The sequence below is a fragment of the Bos grunniens genome, chromosome 1 (genome assembly GCF_055505025.1).
Source record: "Bos grunniens cultivar Pamir isolate PY7600 chromosome 1, Bosgru_T2T1.0, whole genome shotgun sequence".
Lineage (NCBI taxonomy): Eukaryota > Metazoa > Chordata > Mammalia > Artiodactyla > Bovidae > Bos > Bos grunniens.
Genome location: NC_141165.1, coordinates 137,418,622 through 137,438,504, shown reverse-complemented (window position 1 = coordinate 137,438,504; position 19,883 = coordinate 137,418,622). Strand labels below are relative to the sequence as shown.

General features: G+C 38.7%; 1 long non-coding RNA gene across 1 annotated transcript in view; it reads right to left on the bottom strand.

Annotated features, from left to right (window-relative positions):
* Nucleotides 1-15,192: 15,192 nt before the first annotated feature.
* The window catches only part of LOC147380239 (uncharacterized), a 45,624-nt gene continuing 40,933 nt past the window's right edge, over nt 15,193-19,883 (bottom strand). Inside the window, exon 2 of the long non-coding RNA XR_015135050.1 lies at nt 15,193-15,654. This is a non-coding gene — a long non-coding RNA (uncharacterized LOC147380239). The remainder of the gene's footprint in view (nt 15,655-19,883) is intronic.

Sequence of the window (19,883 nt, the reverse complement as noted above, 5' to 3'; positions counted from 1 at the left end):
CTACCAAAGTTAAAAATATGCAATCTTTTTAAAAGTATGCAATTTTGATCCAGCAGTTCCACTTCTAGTAATTTATGCTATACTTAAATGTGTGTATGGACAAAATTATACATGTACACAGCTATTCAGTGAATAACTTTTTTTGCAAGAGTCAAATCACTTAAAGTAATGTGAAGTCCATTCTTAGAGGATGGAGTCAGTATATTACCCATATTCAAAAAGCCATTTAAAAGAATAAGGAAAATTTTGTTATGCTGAGATATAAAAATCTCCAAAATTTGCTATTAAATAATAATCTGTCCAATGTAAATAGAGATAGTGTTCTGCTGTTTGTGTAAAAGAGTAAGATAGCAACATCTTCTGAATTTTGAAATATATGAATGTATTAACTATTCAGACTAATAATAAAATATCATTTTAAGAAATATGTAAATACTGGACATCAGTATTCTTTAAAATACTGGAGCCTTTCTTCTTCTGAGACCCAACATTTCCCTCAGTTCTCCTTTCCTCTTCCAAACCCAGTCTTTGCCCGATAATGGGGATGAGATTAAAAGATATAACATTTCTTTTATGTTTCATTTACTTTCTTGCAATAATTTCAACTCTAAATCAATATTATAAACTAGCCTCTGGATTGAAACTTGGGTATATCAGCAAAGCATTTATTGAGGTAATATAAACATTACTCCTTTTATCTCCCTTGGTAGTTTTCTAAATAAAAGTTTTTAAAATTATAGTTCTTCTTAATTTGGCTCAAATAAGTGTTTGTATGACTTTCTATCCCACTTAACAGGCAGCTATTAAAAAAAGTTTCCGTTATATTGAGTCCTGGATTGTCTGACATTTATTAATAATTATAGACCACCTTTAGGCTAATTTTAGAAATTATTTTCTCCAACTGTACAAAGTCTGTTCATTTTTCTTCATCAAATGTCAACTCTCGCCATTAAGAAAGCCTACCATCAATCTTGCATTTTAATGATTACTGTTCAGATCCAGGCAAATGTGTTGATTTTCCTTACCCTCTCCTTTGACTTTTCTGCTTCCTAACTCTTTGAGGCCTTGTAAAAGAGAAGGGAAGGTGAAATTTACAATACAGCTCCAGTACAGGCCTTTAAACACTGAAATTTTTAATTGTAGTCATCCAAGTGTGGAAGAAAAGACTGACTCAAACTAGAAGACAGAATGGGAGTAGACAGTCTATGGGCTTCCCAGGAGGTCAATGGTAAAGAATCTGCCTGCCAATGAAAGAGACGAGAGATGCGGATTTGATCTCTGGGTCGGGAAGATCCCCTGGAGAAGGAAACGGCAACTGCCTTCAGTGTTCTTGCCTGGGAAATCACATGGACAGAAGAGCCTGGTGGGCTACAGTCTGTGGGCTCACAGAATCGGACATGACTGAGTGACTGAGCAGACGCACACACAGAGTATACGTAGTAGATATGTTTTAAGCAGAGAACAATGGGATTGTTGAGCAACCTTCCAAATAATAAATTCTGAGTCTACAATGTTAGAAATTCACAGGATATCTTCATATATAAATGCCAAAAGAAACCACACACTTCAAAGCTAAGTACAAGTCATTGTTATTATACACTTTAATGGTCAATAGATAAACTAGAGCAAACTATGTATCACAGAATAATTGGCAGATGAGCTGGTGTATCTGAAAGACTTTGTTAAGCCCTGATGTGATCTAGAAGTGCTAATCATATTTTTATCCTAATAATTAAAATCGTGTTAAAAATGGCCAATGATTCAATAACGTGCGTTGAGCTTTTCCTTTTTATTGCAGCCCTGTTATAGGAGGTGTGAGCGATAGGGTAGAAACAGCCCTCTGAGAAGCTAACTGGATAATGCAGATGTAAAAATGTGCTTGTGAATGCATGCACACACACAGAAAAACTTATGGACAAGCATCTTACAAAGAGTAAATTGCAGAGTGAACTGCAAAGTGAAAGAGTGCTTAACATCAGTAGACAATGAGAAGAAAAGTAATCTCTGAGCTGCTCATTTTTGAGCCCTGTTTTGAGGAAGGAATGTTATAGAAAAAGATAAATGAAGGTGGATAATCCCAAAAAGGAGACGGCAAAGTCATTAATAGGAAACCGAAGTAAAAGTTGTAGCAAAATTTGAAGGGAGAATACGAAGATAGAATTTGTTCAAAGGAGCATGATTGAAATATTGATTCAATATGATGAACTATTGATGAACTATTGATCAATAGTCATGATTTTTAAAATGCGCTGGTATTCTTATAGCTATCAAATTTATCCTGTCTTTCTAAAGATCATTTTCAATTATATTTGCATACGGCTCATTACAACTTCATAAAATCTACTTATTTCTACCCCTTTTCTTGTTGTTTAATCACCAAGTCGTGTTTGACTCTTTGCAACTCCATGGACTGTAGCCTGCCAGGCTCCTCTGTCCATGGGATTTCCCAGGCAAGAGTACTGGAGTGGGTTGCTATTTCCTTCTGCAGAGGATTTTCCCGACCCAAGGATCGAACCCAGGTCTCCTGCATTGCAGGAAGACTCTTCACTGTCTGAACCACCAAGGAAATCCTTTTCTTGCCTTTAACTAAATTTCTGCCTTTTATTGTCAGTTTGATTTTTATCTTCAGAGTTTTCATTATAGACAATAAAGGTATATATCACTTTATAAATATTTTTATCCTCTCTTCTTATTGAAAAGTAACAAGTGAGAATACTTTGACAGCTTGAAAACTTAGCTTTTTGAGATTAGAGTATTAGAAATTATTTGAAAAATGTCTTTTTTTTTTTACAAATACATGATAAAGTTAGATATTACTTTTACAAGATCATTTGATGACAAAGCCCTTCTTTATTTTCAAGATAGCTTTCTACCGTGAGCTCTTATGCAAACTTTCATTAACAGATAGAACATCGAAGCCATAGATGTCAGATCTGCCATTTATGAATTTTCTAGGATTTCATGATCCTACCTTAAAAAATGATCTTTTTTTCTACATCAAGATTATGAAAGAAAGCACCTTTTGATTTGCAACTATTATGATTTTCTGCAGACTTTGGTGGGACTTCCCAGGTGGTTCAGTGGTAAAGAATACACCTGCCAGTGCAGGAGATGCAGGAGACATGGGTTTGATCCCTGGGTCAGAAAGATCCCCTGGAGGAGGAAATGGCAACCCATTCCAGTATTCTTGTCAGGATAATCCCATGGACAGAGGAACCTGGTGGCTGTTGTCTACACGGCATTGCTAAGACACGACTGAGCAACCGAGCACGCATGCACAGAGTTTGGTGGTCTTGGCAGATTTATGTGTTTTCAAGAGAATTGCCTCTGTGTTTGCTGCACATCAAAGTGTAATCTGTTCCTTCTTTCCCCCCAGTGTTCCAAGGCTAGCTCTGCTGCTTGGGATCCACTTCAGTGCCTCTTCATAATGTTCCTAGGTTTACATTTTCTTTTACTTAGCAGAGTCACTTTATGCAGATTTTTTTAAATAGACTCCATTTTTAGAGCAGTTTTAGATTCACAGCAGAATTGAGTGGAAAGTACAGGGAATTCCCATATGCCTTCTATCCTCACACTTGCATAGCTTCTACCAGTGTCTATACCCCACACGAAAGAGGTTTATTTGTGACAATTGACTAACCTTCCATGACACATTATTATCAGCCACAAGTCTCTATTTCATTTCTGGAAAACTACATTTTATGGATTTTGAAAATGCATCCCTCATTACAGTATCCTGTAGAACAGTTTCACTAATCTAAAAATCCTCTGTCTTCTGTCTATTCATCTCTCCCTCCCCTCTGACCCCTGGAAACCACTGACACTTTTAAGGTCTCCATAGCTTTGCCTTTCCCAGCATGTCATGTAGCTGGAATCATAGAGTATGTAGTCTTTCGACATTGGCCTCTTTCACTTAATGTGTTTAAGATTCCTTCATTTTTTTTTTTTTTGCACAGAATGATATTTCATCATCTATATATACTTCAATTTATTTATCTATTTACCCACTGAAGAATATCTGCTGTTGTCAATGTTCTGGATTTTGGCCATTCTAATAGTGGTATATCATGATTCCCTAATAACATGTTGAACATCCTCTCATATGTATATCTTCTTTGGCTTGATGTCTGTTCAGGTCCTTTGCCCACTTTTAAATCATTTTTTTGTTTGTTTTGTTTTTATTGAGTTTAAGTTATTTGTATATTTTAAGTAACAGTCTTTTATCAGATATGTTTTTCACAAATATTTTCTTCCAATCTGGGTCATGTCTTCTCATTCTCTTGACAATGTCTTTTACAGGGCAGAAGTTTTCATTTTGATGAAGTCCAGCTTATCAATTATTTCTTTCATGATACATGTCTTCAGTGTTATATCTAAAGAGACATCCTGAAGCCTTTACCTTTAGGTCTGTAATCTACTTTGAGTTAATTTTTCTAAAGTTTGTAAAGTTGGTGTCTAGACTAACTTTTTGCATATGGATGTTTCATTATTCCAGCACCATTTGTCAAAAGAATTGTCTTTGGTCTATTGTATTATCTTTGCTCCTATATCTATCAAAGATCAGTTTACTATAGTTATGTGAGTTTTCGTTTTGTTCAACTTGATCAGTGTCTTTATTCTTTCACCAAGATGGCACTGTCTTCATTATCTGAGCTTTACAGTAAGTTTTGGAAGTCAGGTGGTGCCAGTCCTCCAACTTTGTTCTTCTTTCTTCCTTATTGTGTTGGCTATTCTGGGTCTTCTGCTTCCTCTTATAAATTTCAGGTCAGTTTGTTGATACCCATAAAGTAACTTGCTGAGGTTCTCAGTGGGGTCATGCTAGATGTAAAGATCTACTTGGGAAGAACTGACATCTTGGTAATATTGAATCTTCCTACCCATGACCATGAATATGTCTCAATTTATTTAGCTCTTCTTTAAATTATTTCATTAGAATTTGGTAGCTTTTCTCATGTGTATCTTGTACATATTTTGTTAGATTTAAATCTAAGTATTTCATATTGTGGAATTAATGTAAAATGATAATGTTTTTAATTTCAAATTTCACTTGTTCATTTATGGTATATAGGAAAACAATTGATTTCTATCTATTAACCCTGTATCTTACAACTTTGCAATAATTAGTTCCAGAATTTTTTGTGGTTGATTTGTCTGAATTTTCTACATACATAATAATATTATTTGCAAACAAATACAGTGCTGTTTCTTCCTTCCAAATCTGTATACCTTTGATTTCCTTTTCTGGTATTGTTGCATTACATAGGACTTCTGGTTCATTGTTGAAAAGGAGTGATGAAATATGACATCCTTAACTTGTTTCTGAACTTAGTGGGAAAGCATCTAGTTTCCCACCTTTAAGTATGATGTGAGCTATATTTTTTAAGATGTTCTTTATCAAATTAAGGAAGTTCCCATCTATTACTTCTCTTCCTTCCTTCCTTCTTCTCCTTCTGGTATTGCTGCTACCCGTGTTCTATGCCATTTGAATTGTCCCACATTTCTTGCATATTCTTCTCCCTTTTCCTTTTGACTCTTTGTTTTTGGTTTTGAAAATTTCTGTTGACATATTCTCAAGATTAGAGGTTCTTTCTTTAGCAGTATCCAGTCTACTAATATTGCATAGGAACCTGGAATGTCAGGTCCATGAATCAAGGCAAATTGGAAGTGGTCAAACAGGAGATGGCAAGAGTAATGTCGACATTCTAGGAATCAGCGAACTAAAATGGACTGGAATGGTGAATTTGACTCAGATGACCATTATACCTACTACTGCGGGCAGGAATCCCTCAGAAGAAATGGAGTAGCCATCATGGTCAACAAAAGAGTCTGAAATGCAGTACTTGGATGCAATCTCAAAAATGACAGAATGATCTCTGTTCGTTTCCAAGGCAAACCATTCAATATCACAGTAATCCAAGTCTATGCCCCAACCAGTAACACTGAAGAAGCTGAAGTTGAATGGTTCTATGAAGACCTACAAGACCTTTTAGAACTAAGACCGAAATAAGATGTCCTTTTCATTATAGGGGACTGGAATGCAAAAGTAGGAAGTCAAGAAACACCTGGAGTAACAGGCAAATTTGGCCTTGGAATATGGAATGAAGCAGGGCAAAGACTAATAGAGTTTTGCCAAGAAAATGCACTGGTCATAAAAAACACCCTCTTCCGACAACACAAGAGAAGAGTCTATACAATGGACATCACCAGATGGTCAACACCAAAATCAGATTGATTATATTCTTTGCAGCCAAAGATGGAGAAGCGCTATACAGTCAGCAAAAACAAGACCAGGAGCTGACTGTGGCTCAGACCATGAACTCCTTATTGCCAAATTCAGACTTATATTGAAGAAAGTAGGGAAAACCACTAGACCATTCAGGTATGACCTAAATCAAATCCCTTATGATTATACAGTGGAAGTGAGAAATAGATTTAAGGGCCTAGATCTGATAGATAGAGTGCCTGGTGAACTATGGAATGAGGTTCGTGACATTGTACAGGAGACAGGGATCAAGACCATCCCTATGGAAAAAAAATGCAGAAAAGCAAAATGGCTGTCTGGGGAGGCCTTACAAGTAGCTGTGAAAAGAAGAGAAGTGAAAAGCAAAGGAGAAGAGGAAAGATATAAACATCTGAATGCAGAGTTCCAAAGAATAGCAAGAAGAGGTAAGAAAGCCTTCCTCAGCGATCAATGCAAAGAAATAGAGGAAAACAACAGAATGGGAAAGACTAGGGATCTCTTCAAGAAAATCAGAGATACCAAAGGAACATTTCATGCAAAGATGGGCTCAATAAAGGACAGAAATGGTATGCACCTAACAGAAGCAGAAGATACTAAGAAGAGATGGCAAGAATACACAGAAGAACTGTACAGAAAAGATCTTCATGACCCAGATAATCACGATGGTGTGATCACTGACCTAGAGCCAGACATCCTGGAATGTGAAGTCAAGTGGGCCTTAGAAAGCATCACTACGAACAAAGCTAGTGGAGGGGATGGAATTCCAGTTGAGCTATTTCAAATCCTCAAAGATGATGCTGTGAAACTGTTGCACTCAATATGCCAGCAAATTTGGAAAACTCAGCAGTGGTCACAGGACTGGAAAAGATCAGTTTTCATTCCAATCCCAAAGAAAGGCAATGCCAAAGAATGCTCAAACTACTGAACAATTGCACTCATCTCACAGGCTAGTAAAGTAATGCTCAAAATTCTCCAAGCCAGGCTTCAGCAATATGCAAACCGTGAACTTCCTGATGTTCAAGCTGATTTTAGAAAAGGCAGAGGAACCAGAGATCAAATTGCCAACATCCACTGGATCATAGAAAAAGCAGGAGAGTTCCAGAAAAACATCTATTTCTGCTTTATTGACTATGCCAAAGCCTTTGACTGTGTGGATCACAATAAACTGGAAAATTCTGAAAGAGATGGGAATACCAGACCACCTGACCTGCCTCTTGAGAAATTTGTATGCAGGTCAGGAAGCAACAGTTAGAAGTGGACATGGAACAACAGACTGGTTCCAAATAGGAAAAGGAGTATGTCAAGGCTGAATATTGTCACCCTGCTTATTTAACTTATATGCAGAGTACATCATGAGAAACACTGGACTGGAAGAAACACAAGCTGGAATCAAGATTGGCGGGAGAAATCTCAGTAACCTCAGATATGCAGATGACACCACCCTCATGGCAGAAAGTGAAGAGGAACTCAAAAGCCTCTTGATGAAAGTGAAAGTGGAGAGTGAAAAAGTTGGCTTAAAGCTCAACATTCAGAAAACTAAGATCATGGCATCTGGTCCCATCACTTCATGGGAAATAGATGGGGAAACAGTGGAAACAGTGTCAGACTTTATTTTTCTGGGCTCCAAAATAACTGCAAATGGTGGCTGCAGCCATGAAATTAAAAGACGCTTACTCCTTGGAAGGAAGGTTATGACCAACCTAGATAGCATATTCAAAAGCAGAGACATTACTTTGCCAACAAAGGTCCATCTAGTCAAGGCTATGGTTTTTCCAGTGGTCATGTCTGGATGTGAGAGTTGGACTGTGAAGAAAGCTGAGCGTGGAAGAATTGATGCTTTTGAACTGTGGTGTTGGAGAAGACTCTTGAGAGTCCCTTGGACTGCAAGGAGATCCAACCAGTCCATTCTGAAGGAGACCAGTCCTGGGATTTCTTTGGAAGGAATGATGATAAAGCTGAAACTGCAGTACTTTGGCCATCTCATGCGAAGAGTTGACTCATTGAAAAAGACTCTGATGCTGGGAGGGATTGGGGGCAGGAGGATAAGGGGACGACAGAGGATGAGATGGCTGGATGGCATCACTGACTCGATGGACGTGAGTCTGGGTGAACTCCAGGGATTGGTGATGGACAGAGAGGCCTGGCGTGCTGCGATTCATGGGGTTGCAAAGAGTTGTACATGACTGAGAGACTGAACTGAACTAAACTGAGTCTACTAATGAGACTTTTCAAAATCATTCTTCATTTGTGTTATAATGGTTTTGGTACATAGCATTTCTTTTTTATTCTATCTTTGATTTTCATATTTTTTCTTACATTAACTATCTGTTCTGGCATGTTTACTTTTTGTTAGAATCCTTAGCATATTAATCATGATGATTTAAAATTCAAATTGTGATATTTGCCTTTTAGTATACCTTGTCATTTTTTGTTGTTGTTGAAAGCTAGACATGATGTCCTGAGTAAAAGGAACTCTGGTAAAAAGGCCTTTAGTGACATGGTAATCAGGTATGCCAAAGGGGAAGCATTCTACAGTACTATAGTTCTTACTACAAGTAGATCTCAATCTTTCTTTTAAAAAATTAATGGAGGATAATTGCTTTATAATGTTGTGCTGATTTCTGTCATACAATGCAAACCAGTCATAATTGTACAAATATCCCCTCCATCTTGAGCTTCCTTCTCCCCTGGATCCTCCACCTGTAGATCATCACAGAGCACCAGGCTGGGCCCCTGTGTTTCTATAGCAGCTTCCCACTAGTTATCTGTTTTATACATGTAGTGTAGCTCCTTTCTCAATTTGTCCTACCCTCTCCTTCTTCTGCTGTGTCTACAAGTCTGTTCTCTATATTTGTGTCTCCATTTTTCCTTTCAAATAAGTTCATCAGTACTGTATTAGATTCCATATATGTGCGTTAAAATATGATATTTGTTTTTCTCTTTCTGCCTTCCTTCACTCTGCATAACAGGTGAAGGAAGGGAAGGAAGTTCGTCCACTTCCTTACAACTGACTCAAATGCATTTCCTTTTATGGCTGAGTAATATTCCATCGTGGCTTTTCAAGTGGCACAGTGGTAAAGCAACTGCCTACCAATGAAGGAGATGCAGGACGCATGGGTTCGGTCCCTGAGTCAGGAAGATATCCTGGAGAAGGAAATGGCAACCCACCCCAGTATTCTTGCTTGGGAAATTTCATGGAGAGGGGAACCTGGCAGGCTACAATCCATGGGGTAGCAAAAGAGTCAGACATGACTTAGCTACTAAACAACAACAATATTCTATTGTATACGTGTACTGCATCTTCTCTACCTATGCATCTGTTGATCTCAGTCTTTTGGTGAATGTGTGTATCTAGGATGCATGGTTCTCAGCTCCCTCCCTATACCTTCTCTCTCCTGTCCTTTAGGAAGAACAGGATTGCTACAAGAGTCTGGAGTTGATTATTTTCTTTCTTCCAGGCAAGTTCAGTTCAGTTCAGTCACTCAGTCATGTCCTACTCTGTGACCCCATGAATCACAGCACCCCAGGATTCCTGTCTATTACCAACTCCCGGAGTTCACTCAGACTCAAGTCCATCGAGTCAGTGATGCCATCCAGCCATCTCATCCTCTGTCGTCCCCTTATCCTCCTGCCCCCAATCCCTCCCAGCATCAGAGTCTTTTCCAATGAGTCAACTCTTCGCATGAGGTGGCCAAAGTACTGGAGTTTCAGCTTCAGCATCATTCCTTCCAAAGAAATCCCAGGGCTGATCTCCTTCAGAATGGACTGGTTGGATCTCCTTGCAGTCCAAGGGACTCTCAAGAGTCTTCTCCAACACCACAGTTCAAAAGCATCAATTCTTCAGTGCTCAGCCCTCTTTATAGTCCAACTCTCACATCCATACATGACCACTGGAAAAACCATAGCCTTGACTAGATGGACCTTTGTTGGCAAAGTAATGTCTCTGCTTTTCAATATGCTATCTAGGTTGGTCATAACTTTTCTTCCAAGGAGTAAGCATCTTTTAATTTCATGGCTGCAGCCACCATCTGCAGTGATTTTGGAGCCCCAAAAAATAAAGTCTGACACTGTTTCCACTGTTTCCCCATGTATTTCCCATGAAGTGATGGGGCCAGATGCCATGATCTTCGTTTTCTGAATGTCGAGCTTTAAGCCAATGTTTTCACTCTCCTCTTTCACTTTCATCAAGAGGCTTTTGAGTTCCTCTTCACTTTATGCCATAAGGGTGGTGTCATCTGCATATCTGAGGTTATGGATATTTCTCCCGCCAATCTTGATTCCAGCTTATGCTTCATTCAGCCCACCGTTTCTCATGATGTACTCTGCATATAAAGTTAAATAAGCAGGGTAACAATATACAGCCTTGACGAACTCCTTTTCCTATTTGGAACCAGTATGTTGTTCCATGTCCAGTTCTAACTGTTGCTTCCTGACCTGCATATAGGTTTCTCAAGAGGCAGGTCAGGTGGTCTGGTATTCCACTCTTTCATCTCTTTCAGAATTTTCCAGGCAAGTTAGGCACTGATAAAACTCTAATAGGTTTAGCCCTGGTAAATACCTTCTCTTGAGATCAGGCTTAGTTGAAAAGAACAGAATACTCCGGCTTATTTCAAAATGGTTACTTTTCCCTCCCCTTGCCTGAAATATGAGAGGACTTTTCTGTGATATTCAGTGTGAGACCTAGATAGATCTACTAGAGGTAAAACTCACAAAATCTGATTTCTTCCCCAAGATTGATCCACCCTGGAGTTTTTAATTTTCAGACTTGTCCACATTGAGCCTGCCATCAATTCAGTCACAGTTCAGTTTTTCTTACTCCAGTACTAGTTTCCATGGAGGTTTCCGCTGGTGGGTTTCTATTCTGGTAAGTTGTAATTTTCTATACCTGCCTGGCTGTTTCTCCAATTTGGGGCACAGCAGTTTGCCCTGTAACCTCATATCTCTCGTGAATCTAAGAGATGTTGATTTCTTAGTTTGTTCAGGTTTTTATTTTTTATTAAAATGGAGTGCCAACTTCCAAGCTTCTTATGTGCCAGACTGAAAAGCCAAACTTTTCTGCTTCTTAAATTTAATTATTACTGAATTTTCATATTAGCCCTGTATTTGAAAGCATCCAAACAGACTTTTTGCATGGTTAAATGAATGTGTTTCCACTGGGTTCTGCTGTTAAATAAACTTCTTACCCATGGGAGAAAACCAGGCCTAATTTTAAATGGGCAACATGCTTAATTATTTCATTAAAAAGCATAAAAAATTCCATTTTCTCTATGGCTTGACTGCTTACTTTAAAATATTTATGAGGAGACTAGAAAAAGAAAAAGAGACTGCTAAGTATTTTGTTAAAAGTAGTCTTTTTTTTCTTTTGCAAAAGTAATTTTTGCCCCTAGTTGGATGATGAACACTTGAGACTAAAGCTATTAGACTCTCTCTCCAGAACAAAAGGTATTTAAACAGAAACCTATGTATAAAATTTTAGTGTCAGTGCAAATGTGACAAAGTCTATGGAACCCAGGTAAAATGTCTTGATGTAAAATTTTTTCCTTCTTAGATCGTACAGATAATCACCTCAATTTCTAGTATTTACAGTAGAAATTCTCTTTATAACATTTTATTCACTTGAATATTGCTAATTGGTTATCACAACTCTATTGTATATGATTTCCAAAGTTACTATTTTTCCTAAGAATAACTTTTATAATCTCTTAAAAAATGTTTTATCCATTGAATTATCTCCAAATCTCCTTTGAAAGCAGGAAATATTATGCAATTTATAAAAATCAATGATATACATTTACATTTTTCAAGCTAGATACTTTTACACGTAAATTCAAAACCACTTTTTCCTATTCACCATCTTTACAAACTTTGAGTAAATTATTTTACCTTTCCTAGTCTTGGTTTCACCACGAGTAATATGGGGACTGGATTGCCTATATCATAAAATGGCTAGAAGAAGTACGTACCTAGTTTTAGGGCTTCTCTTAGGAGATGGCTCTATAGAAGGCTGTCCGGAATTTTGACTTTTGAATCCATTTCCTTTACTGATGAGGGCTTCCCTGGTGGCTGAGGCAGTAAACAATCTGCGTGCAATGCAGGAGACCCAGGTTCAATCGGGTTGGGAAGATCCCTTGGAGAAGAAAATGGAAACCCACTCCAATATTTATGCTGGAAAACTGCATGGACAGAGAAGCCTGGTGAGCTACAGTCCAGTTCAGTTCAGTTCAGTCTTTCAGTTGTGTCTGGCTGTTTGCGATCCCATGAATTGCAACATGCCAAGCCTCCCTGCCATCACAACTTCCCGGAGTTCACTCAGACTCAAGTCCATCGAGTCAGTGATGCCATCCAGCCATCTCATCCTCTGTCGTCCCCTTATCCTCCTGCCCCCAATCCCTCCTAGCATCAGAGTCTTTTCCGTGAGTCAGCTCTTCGCATGAGGTGGCCAAAGTACTAGTTTCAGCTTTATCATCATTCCTTCCAAAGAAATCCCAGGGCTGATCTCCTTCAGAATGGACTGGTTGGATCTCCTTGCAGTCCAAGGGACTCTCAAGAGTCTTCTCCAACACCACAGTTCAAAAGCATCAATTCTTTGGTGCTCAGCCTTCTTCACAGTCCAACTCTCACATCCATACATGACCACTGGAAAAACCATAGCCTTGAATAGACGAACCTTTGTTGGCCAAGTAATGTCTCTGCTTTTGAATATGCTATCTAGGTTGGTCATAACCTTCCTTCCAAGGAGTAAGCGTCTTTTAATTTCATGGCTGCAGTCACCATCTGCAGTGATTTTGGAGCCCCAAAAAATAAAGTCTGACACTGTTTCCACTGTTTCCTCATCTATTTCCCAGTGAAGTGATGGGACCGGATGCCAGGATCTTATTTTTATGAATGTTGAGCTTTAAGCCAACTTTTTCACTCTCCACTTTCACTTTCATCAAGAGGCTTTTGAGTTCCTCTTCACTTTCTGCCATGAGGGTGGTGTCATCTGCGTATCTGAGGTTATTGAGATTTCTCCCGCCAATCTTGATTCCAGCTTGTGTTTCTTCCAGTCCAGCGTTTCTCATGATATACTCTGCATATAAGTTAAATAAGCAGGGTGACAATATACAGCCTTGACGTACTCCTTTTCCTATTTGGGACCAGTCTGTTGTTCCATGTCCACTTCTAACTGTTGCTTCCTGACCTGCATACAGATTTCTCAAGAGGCAGATCAGGTGGTCTGGTATTCCCATCTCTTTCAGAATTTTCCACAGTTTATTGTGATCCACACAGTCAAAGGCTTTGGCATAGTCAATAAAGCAGAAATAGATGTTTTTCTGGAACTCTCTTGCTTTTTCCACGATCCAGCGGATGTTGGCAGTTTGATCTCTGGTTCCTCTGCCTTTTCTAAAACCAGCTTGAACATCAGGAAGTTCACGGTTCACGTATTGCTGAAGCCTGGCTTGGAGAATTTTGAGCATTGCTTTACTAGCATGTGAGATGAGTACAATTGTGTGGTAGTTTGAGCATTCTTTGGCATTGCCTTTCTTTGGGATTGGAATGAAAACTGACCTTTCCAGTCCTATGGCCACTGCTGAGTTTTCCAAATTTTCTGGCATATTGAGTGCAGCACTTTGACAGCATCATCTTTGAGGATTTGAAATAGCTCAACTGGAATTCCATCACCTCCACTAGCTTTGTTCGTAGTGATGCTTTCTAAGGCCCACTTGACTTCACATTCCAGGACATCTGGCTCTAGGTCAGTGATCACACCACTGTGGTTATCTGGGTCGTTAAGCTCTTTTTTGTACAGTTCTTCTGTATATTCTTGCCACCTCTTCTTAATATCTTCTGCTTCTGTTAGGTCCATACCATTTCTGTCCTTTATCGAGACCATCATTGCATGAAATATTCCCTTGGTATCTCTAAGTTTCTTGAAGAGATCTCTAGTCTTTCCCATTCTGTTGTTTTCCTCTATTTCTTTGCGTTGATCACTGAGAAAGGCTTTCCTATCTCTTCTTGCTATTCTTTGGAACTCTGCATTCAGATGCTTATATCTTTCCTTTTCTCCTTTGCTTTTCGCTTCTCTTCTTTTCACAGCTATTTGTAAGGCCTCCCCAGACAGCCATTTTGCTTTTCTGCATTTCTTTTCTGTGGGGATGGTCTTGATCCCTGTCTCCTGTACAATGTCACAAACCTCATTCCATAGTTCATCAGGCAGTCTATCTATCAGATCTAGGCCCTTAAATCTGGGCTACAGTCTAGGGGGTCCCAAAGAGTTGGACATGACTGAGCAACTAACAACACTCCAGGTTAGGTATATCTGATGTGAATGTCTGGTGCCCCTCACTGGCACATGTACCAGTGGGTAGAGTTACAGTCTTTATAGGATCTGACTGCAGTTTATTGCACAGTGCCAAATAATGTCAAATTATGCTTGTAGCTTACCTGTCTAAAATGCTTTCCAAACTAAAGTTGACATTTGGGAATAGTCTCAGGCTTCGAGCTATAAAAACTTGAGCTTGAAAACCTCCCTAAAGACCAATAGAATATCTGAAACTAAATACCTTGTGTAAGTAGTAGAGAAATTCTTTCCACAGAGTAGGTGAGTAGAAAGCACTGGCTTCTGAATGTAAAATTTTTCCAAAATGTAGAATCTTCAGAATCAAATATGAAGAAGGAGGTAAGAGAAGGAAAAGACCAGAGAACTCTACTGTCCTACTTTGTATTTGATAAAGGAAGGGTGAAGTTTTGGAAACAATTTGAAAACATCATAATTTATCAGGTACTTTTACACATGATCTCCTTTGAACATCGTTGAACTCTCACATAGCAAAACAGAGTTTTTTAGTTTGCTAAAGAATTACAGAGTGGCTCAGTGACTCACTGAATGTATATGACTCACTGATGAGGCTTTTCATTCTTCCAATATTTCTTACACAATTTGGGAATTCTTATTATAATAACTGAGAAAATAAATAAAGAGAAGCTTTATTTAAAATGGACTCAGGAAGCCCTGAAGAGCAAGCTCTCACACATATATTGCCTGTTACAGCCTGCATAACCAGCAGGAAGAAGGAAGATAAGAATTATTTAATAAGGTCTCTGTATAGAATTCTCTGTATGAAATTCTCTTTCTCTCTCCACTTCTTCTCTGTGATGACAAAGATGTAACTTTTCTTCTGGCACTCTGTGTTCAAGCTAGGTCGTGACTGACTCTTGTGACCCCATGGACTGTAGCCTGCCAGGCTCTCTGTCCATAGGATTTCCCAGGCAAGACTGCTGGAGTGGGTTGCCATTTCTTCCTCCAAGGGATCTTCCAGACCCAGAGATCAAATCCGCATTTCCTGTGCCTCCTGCATTGCAGGTGGATTCTTTATCTGATGAGCCATCAAGGAAGCACCAAGGTGGTATTTTTCACATAAGAATTCCATCTCCTGTTTTAAGAAAAGACAGGAAGATCCTTTACTGTCCAGCAACAAAGTACTATGAACCTCTACAGACAATAAGAAACCACCACAACTTTGAACTCAGTCATCTCCAATAAATTTACTGAAAACAACCCTCCTTAATTTTCTCTTTATTGTTGTTCAGTGGCTAAGTCGTGTCTGATTCTTTGCAATTCCATGAGATGCAGCATGCCAGGCTTCCCTATCCTTCACTATCTCCTGGAGTATGCTCAAATTCATGTCCACTGAGTCAGTGATGCCACTAGTAAAAGTTTCCTTTTGTATCTTTGGATTTGCCTATGATTCACCAGGACAAGTTTTCAAGTTGCAATTCCTCTGCTATTCCCAAATAAACTCAACTTGCTGGCAAAATAACTGCTTATTTGTTTTCAAGGTTGACATAACATGATTTCTTCATTCAGTTTTTTTCCCGCCTGTACTTAGTCATGGATTAACTCTTAATTGCTTTTTATTGGTGTTTTCCTGAGAGATTTGCTTTTAATGTTCTACATAAATTCTCTGTTTGTTTTTGAAGAAGTATTTTCATGCTTTATTGGAGAGAGAACAATTTTACTCACTGTGAACATACTTTGTATAACTCAGGTGGCTAATTCAACTTTTGAACTGTGGTGCTGGAGAGGACTCTTGAGAGTCCCTTGGACTGCAAGGAGATCAAAGCAGTTAATCCTAAAGGAAATCAGTCCTGAATGTTTATTGGAAGGACTGATGCTGAAGCTGCAGCTCCAATACTCTGGCCACCTGATGCGAAGAAGTGACTCCTTAGAAAAGACCCTGATGCTGGGAAAGATTGACGGCAGGAGGAGAAGGGGATGACAGAGGATGAGATGGTTGGATGGCATCATCAACTCAATGGACATGAGTTTGAGTAAACTCTGGGAGTTGATGATGGACAGGGAGGCCTGACATGCTGCAATCCACGCAGTTGCAAAAAGTCGGACACGACTGAGCGACTGAACTGAACCGAATGTCAACATTAGTGTTCAATCATTATAGATTTAGTAATATCTACTTTTACTTCACTGCATCCCACAACTGATACCATGTGGTGTGAATGTAAACATTTCTTAGATCTTTCCTATAGTTACCCTGTTGTCCAAGTGAGTATTTAGTATAAAACTCAAGCATGTATATAAAGTTTCAGTTGTACTTTTTATTTTCATCTTAAAAGATTACCACTTCAACCATCTAAAAAATAATAAATTTATTTTATAAATTGTATTTTGTTACAGAAATAAAAATACCTGGAAATTCTTGATAAATGAAAGTAATAGCCTCTTGGTTATTTCACATTATCACATTCGATAACAGATAATTCTCATGGGTGTGATATGCATGCAGAGGGGTACTGACCGTGCCCTCTGTTCCTGGGCATATCTGAGTAATTGGCTATGAAATGAGGCTCTTCTTTTTTTTTTCCCCAAGCATTATAGCTTAGTGCCAAGAATGATTGTGTTTGGGAGATCAACATATTAAAACTTATCTTTATATATTTGAATATTAAAGAGATACTTGAAAAATTTACAAAACAAAATAAAATAAACAAGCCACACATGTGGCCAAGGAAGAAATGGAAGTTTCTACTCTTTCATCTTGGCAGTTTTGGTGGTAGAAGGGTGGAGACTATGGCCTGGGTGTTTATGAGCTTCCTCATGCTTCTTGAACTGTTTGGTGAAGCTATGACCCCTTCCCTTCTCCACTTTCAGTCTCTGAGTCCCTAGCAAACATTAGCAAAGGATCCCTGAAGATGAACCCTGCAGTAATCTGTCTGATTTTATATGCTCTAAGGGTGGCCCTGATCATATTTGTTTTTAGATGGGCATGTTTCTTTTCCTCTGCTCCTGTAAGATGTTCACTTTTATGTTACATAAGAAATAAACATCAATATGAAAATGAAAACTCTCAATTTCACAGTACCCATTATGAAAATTTATAATGCCAGATGCAAACATTAGAATTAGAAAATAAGAGAGAATTTTAAGTTTCAATGGCATAACTTAATATATGTTCATTAATAGTCTATTCATTTTAAAAAAAGATCTTTATCACACTAAATCTGTTTTCTGGTTAAAAATTATATAGTTTCTCAGACATTATACATTTCTTTTCATTATCTAATGATCTAAAGAAGTGGACATAAATAGCATGCATCCAGCCATCTCTTCTAATCGGTTCTAGGCAAGAAAACTTATGCTTATTTGAGTGCCTACTATAAGAAGGACCCTTTATTCAGATTTCACTTAGTTCAGTTCAGTCACTCAGTCGAGTCCGACTCTTTGCAACCCCATGAACTGCAGCACGCCAGGCCTCCCTGTCCATCACCAGCTCCTGGAGTTTACCCAAACCCATGTCCATTGAATCGGTGATGCCATCCAACCATCTCATCCTCTGTCGTCCCATTCTCCTCCTGCCCTCAATCCTTCCCAGCATCAGGGTCTTTTCATAGGTCACCAAAGTATTGGAGTTTCAGCTTCAACATCAGTCCTTCCAATGAACACCCAGGACTGATCTCCTTTGGGATGGACTGGTTGGATTTCCTTGCAGTCCAAGGGACTCTCAAGAGTCTTCTCCAACACTACAGTTCAAAAGCCTCCATTCTTTAGCGCTCAGTTTTCTTTATAGTCCAACTTTCACATCCATACATGACTACTGGGAAAATCATAGCCTTGACTAGATGGACCTTTGTGGACAATGTAATGTCTCTGCTTTTTAATATGCTGTCCAGGTTGGTCATAACCTTCCTTCCAAGGAGTAAGTGTCTTTTAATTTCATGGCTGCAGTCACCATCTGCAGTGATTTTTGAGCCCCCACAAATAAAATCAGCCATTGTTTCCCCATCTATTTGCCATAAAGTGAAGGGACCAGATGCCATGATCTTAGTTTTCTGAATGTTGAGCTTTAAGCAAACTTTTTGACTCTCCTCTTTCACTTTCATTGAGAGGCTTTTTAGTTCTTCTTCACTTTCTGCCATAGGGGTGTTGTCATCTGCGTATCTGAGGTTATTGATATTTCTCCCGGCAATCTTGATTCCAGCTTGTGCTTCTTCTGGCCCAGCATTTCTCATGATGTACTCTGAATATAAGTTAAATAAGCAGGGTGACAATATACAACCTTGATGTACTCCTTTTCCTATTTGGAACCAGCCTGTTGTTCCATGTTCTGTTCTAACTGTTGCTTCCTGACCTGCATACAGGTTTCTCAAGAGGCAGGTTAGGTGGTCTGGTATTCCCATCTCTTTCAGAATTTTCCACAGTTTATTGTGATCCACACAGTCAAAGGCTTTGGCATAATCAACAAAGCAGAAATAGATGTCACTTACTAAGTCACACAAAATCTCCATCAAATGTGATGTGCTGTGCTTAGTCACTCAGTTGTGTCTGACTCTTTGCAAATCTATGGACTGTGGCCCGCCATACTTCTCTGTCCATGGGGATTCTCCAGGCAAGAATACTGGAATGGGTTGCCATGCCTTCCTCCAGGAGATCTTCCCAACTCAGGGATCAAACCCAGGTCTCTCACACTGCAGGTGGATTCTTTGCCATCTGAGCCACCAAGGAAGCTCATAAAGTGTATCACTTTTCAGAAGAAAGTGGCAAAGAGGTTACCCAGCTGCTAGTGACCAGATATAACCTAGAGTTCAGATTTGTCTGTCTGAATTCCAAGCAAATCATTAATCTACCTAGAATTCCCAGTGTATATTTTTACATTTCAATGATAGTAGTTGAAATAGCTTTCCTTTTTTTTTTTAACCTTTATACTATTTCCTATCCTTTCCTTTGTTTTTCCTTTTTCCCTTCTTTTCCCTATTTGTCTTATTATTAATGTAACCCAACAGGCATGACAAGGGAATTCAAGGTTGGAATACAGTTTTGAGAAGTGATGTCACGGTCACACCAGCAATTTATGTAACTACGTACAAAGAGAAATGAATGAGGCAAACCATTCAATATGTTCATATGCTCAATATGATATTGAACATAGTTTTCTATGCTGCTTAATCATTCCGTATATAGAAGCCTTCATCAGCTAAACCCCACCCCCTTCGCAACCACTACTCTCTTCTCTACATCCATAGTTCTGTTTCTGCTTCATAGATAAGTTCATTTGTGTCATATTTTAATTCCACACGTAAGTGACATCATATGTATGATAAACTTTAGTTACATTCATGTTTTGCTGCAATGGCATTATTCCATTCT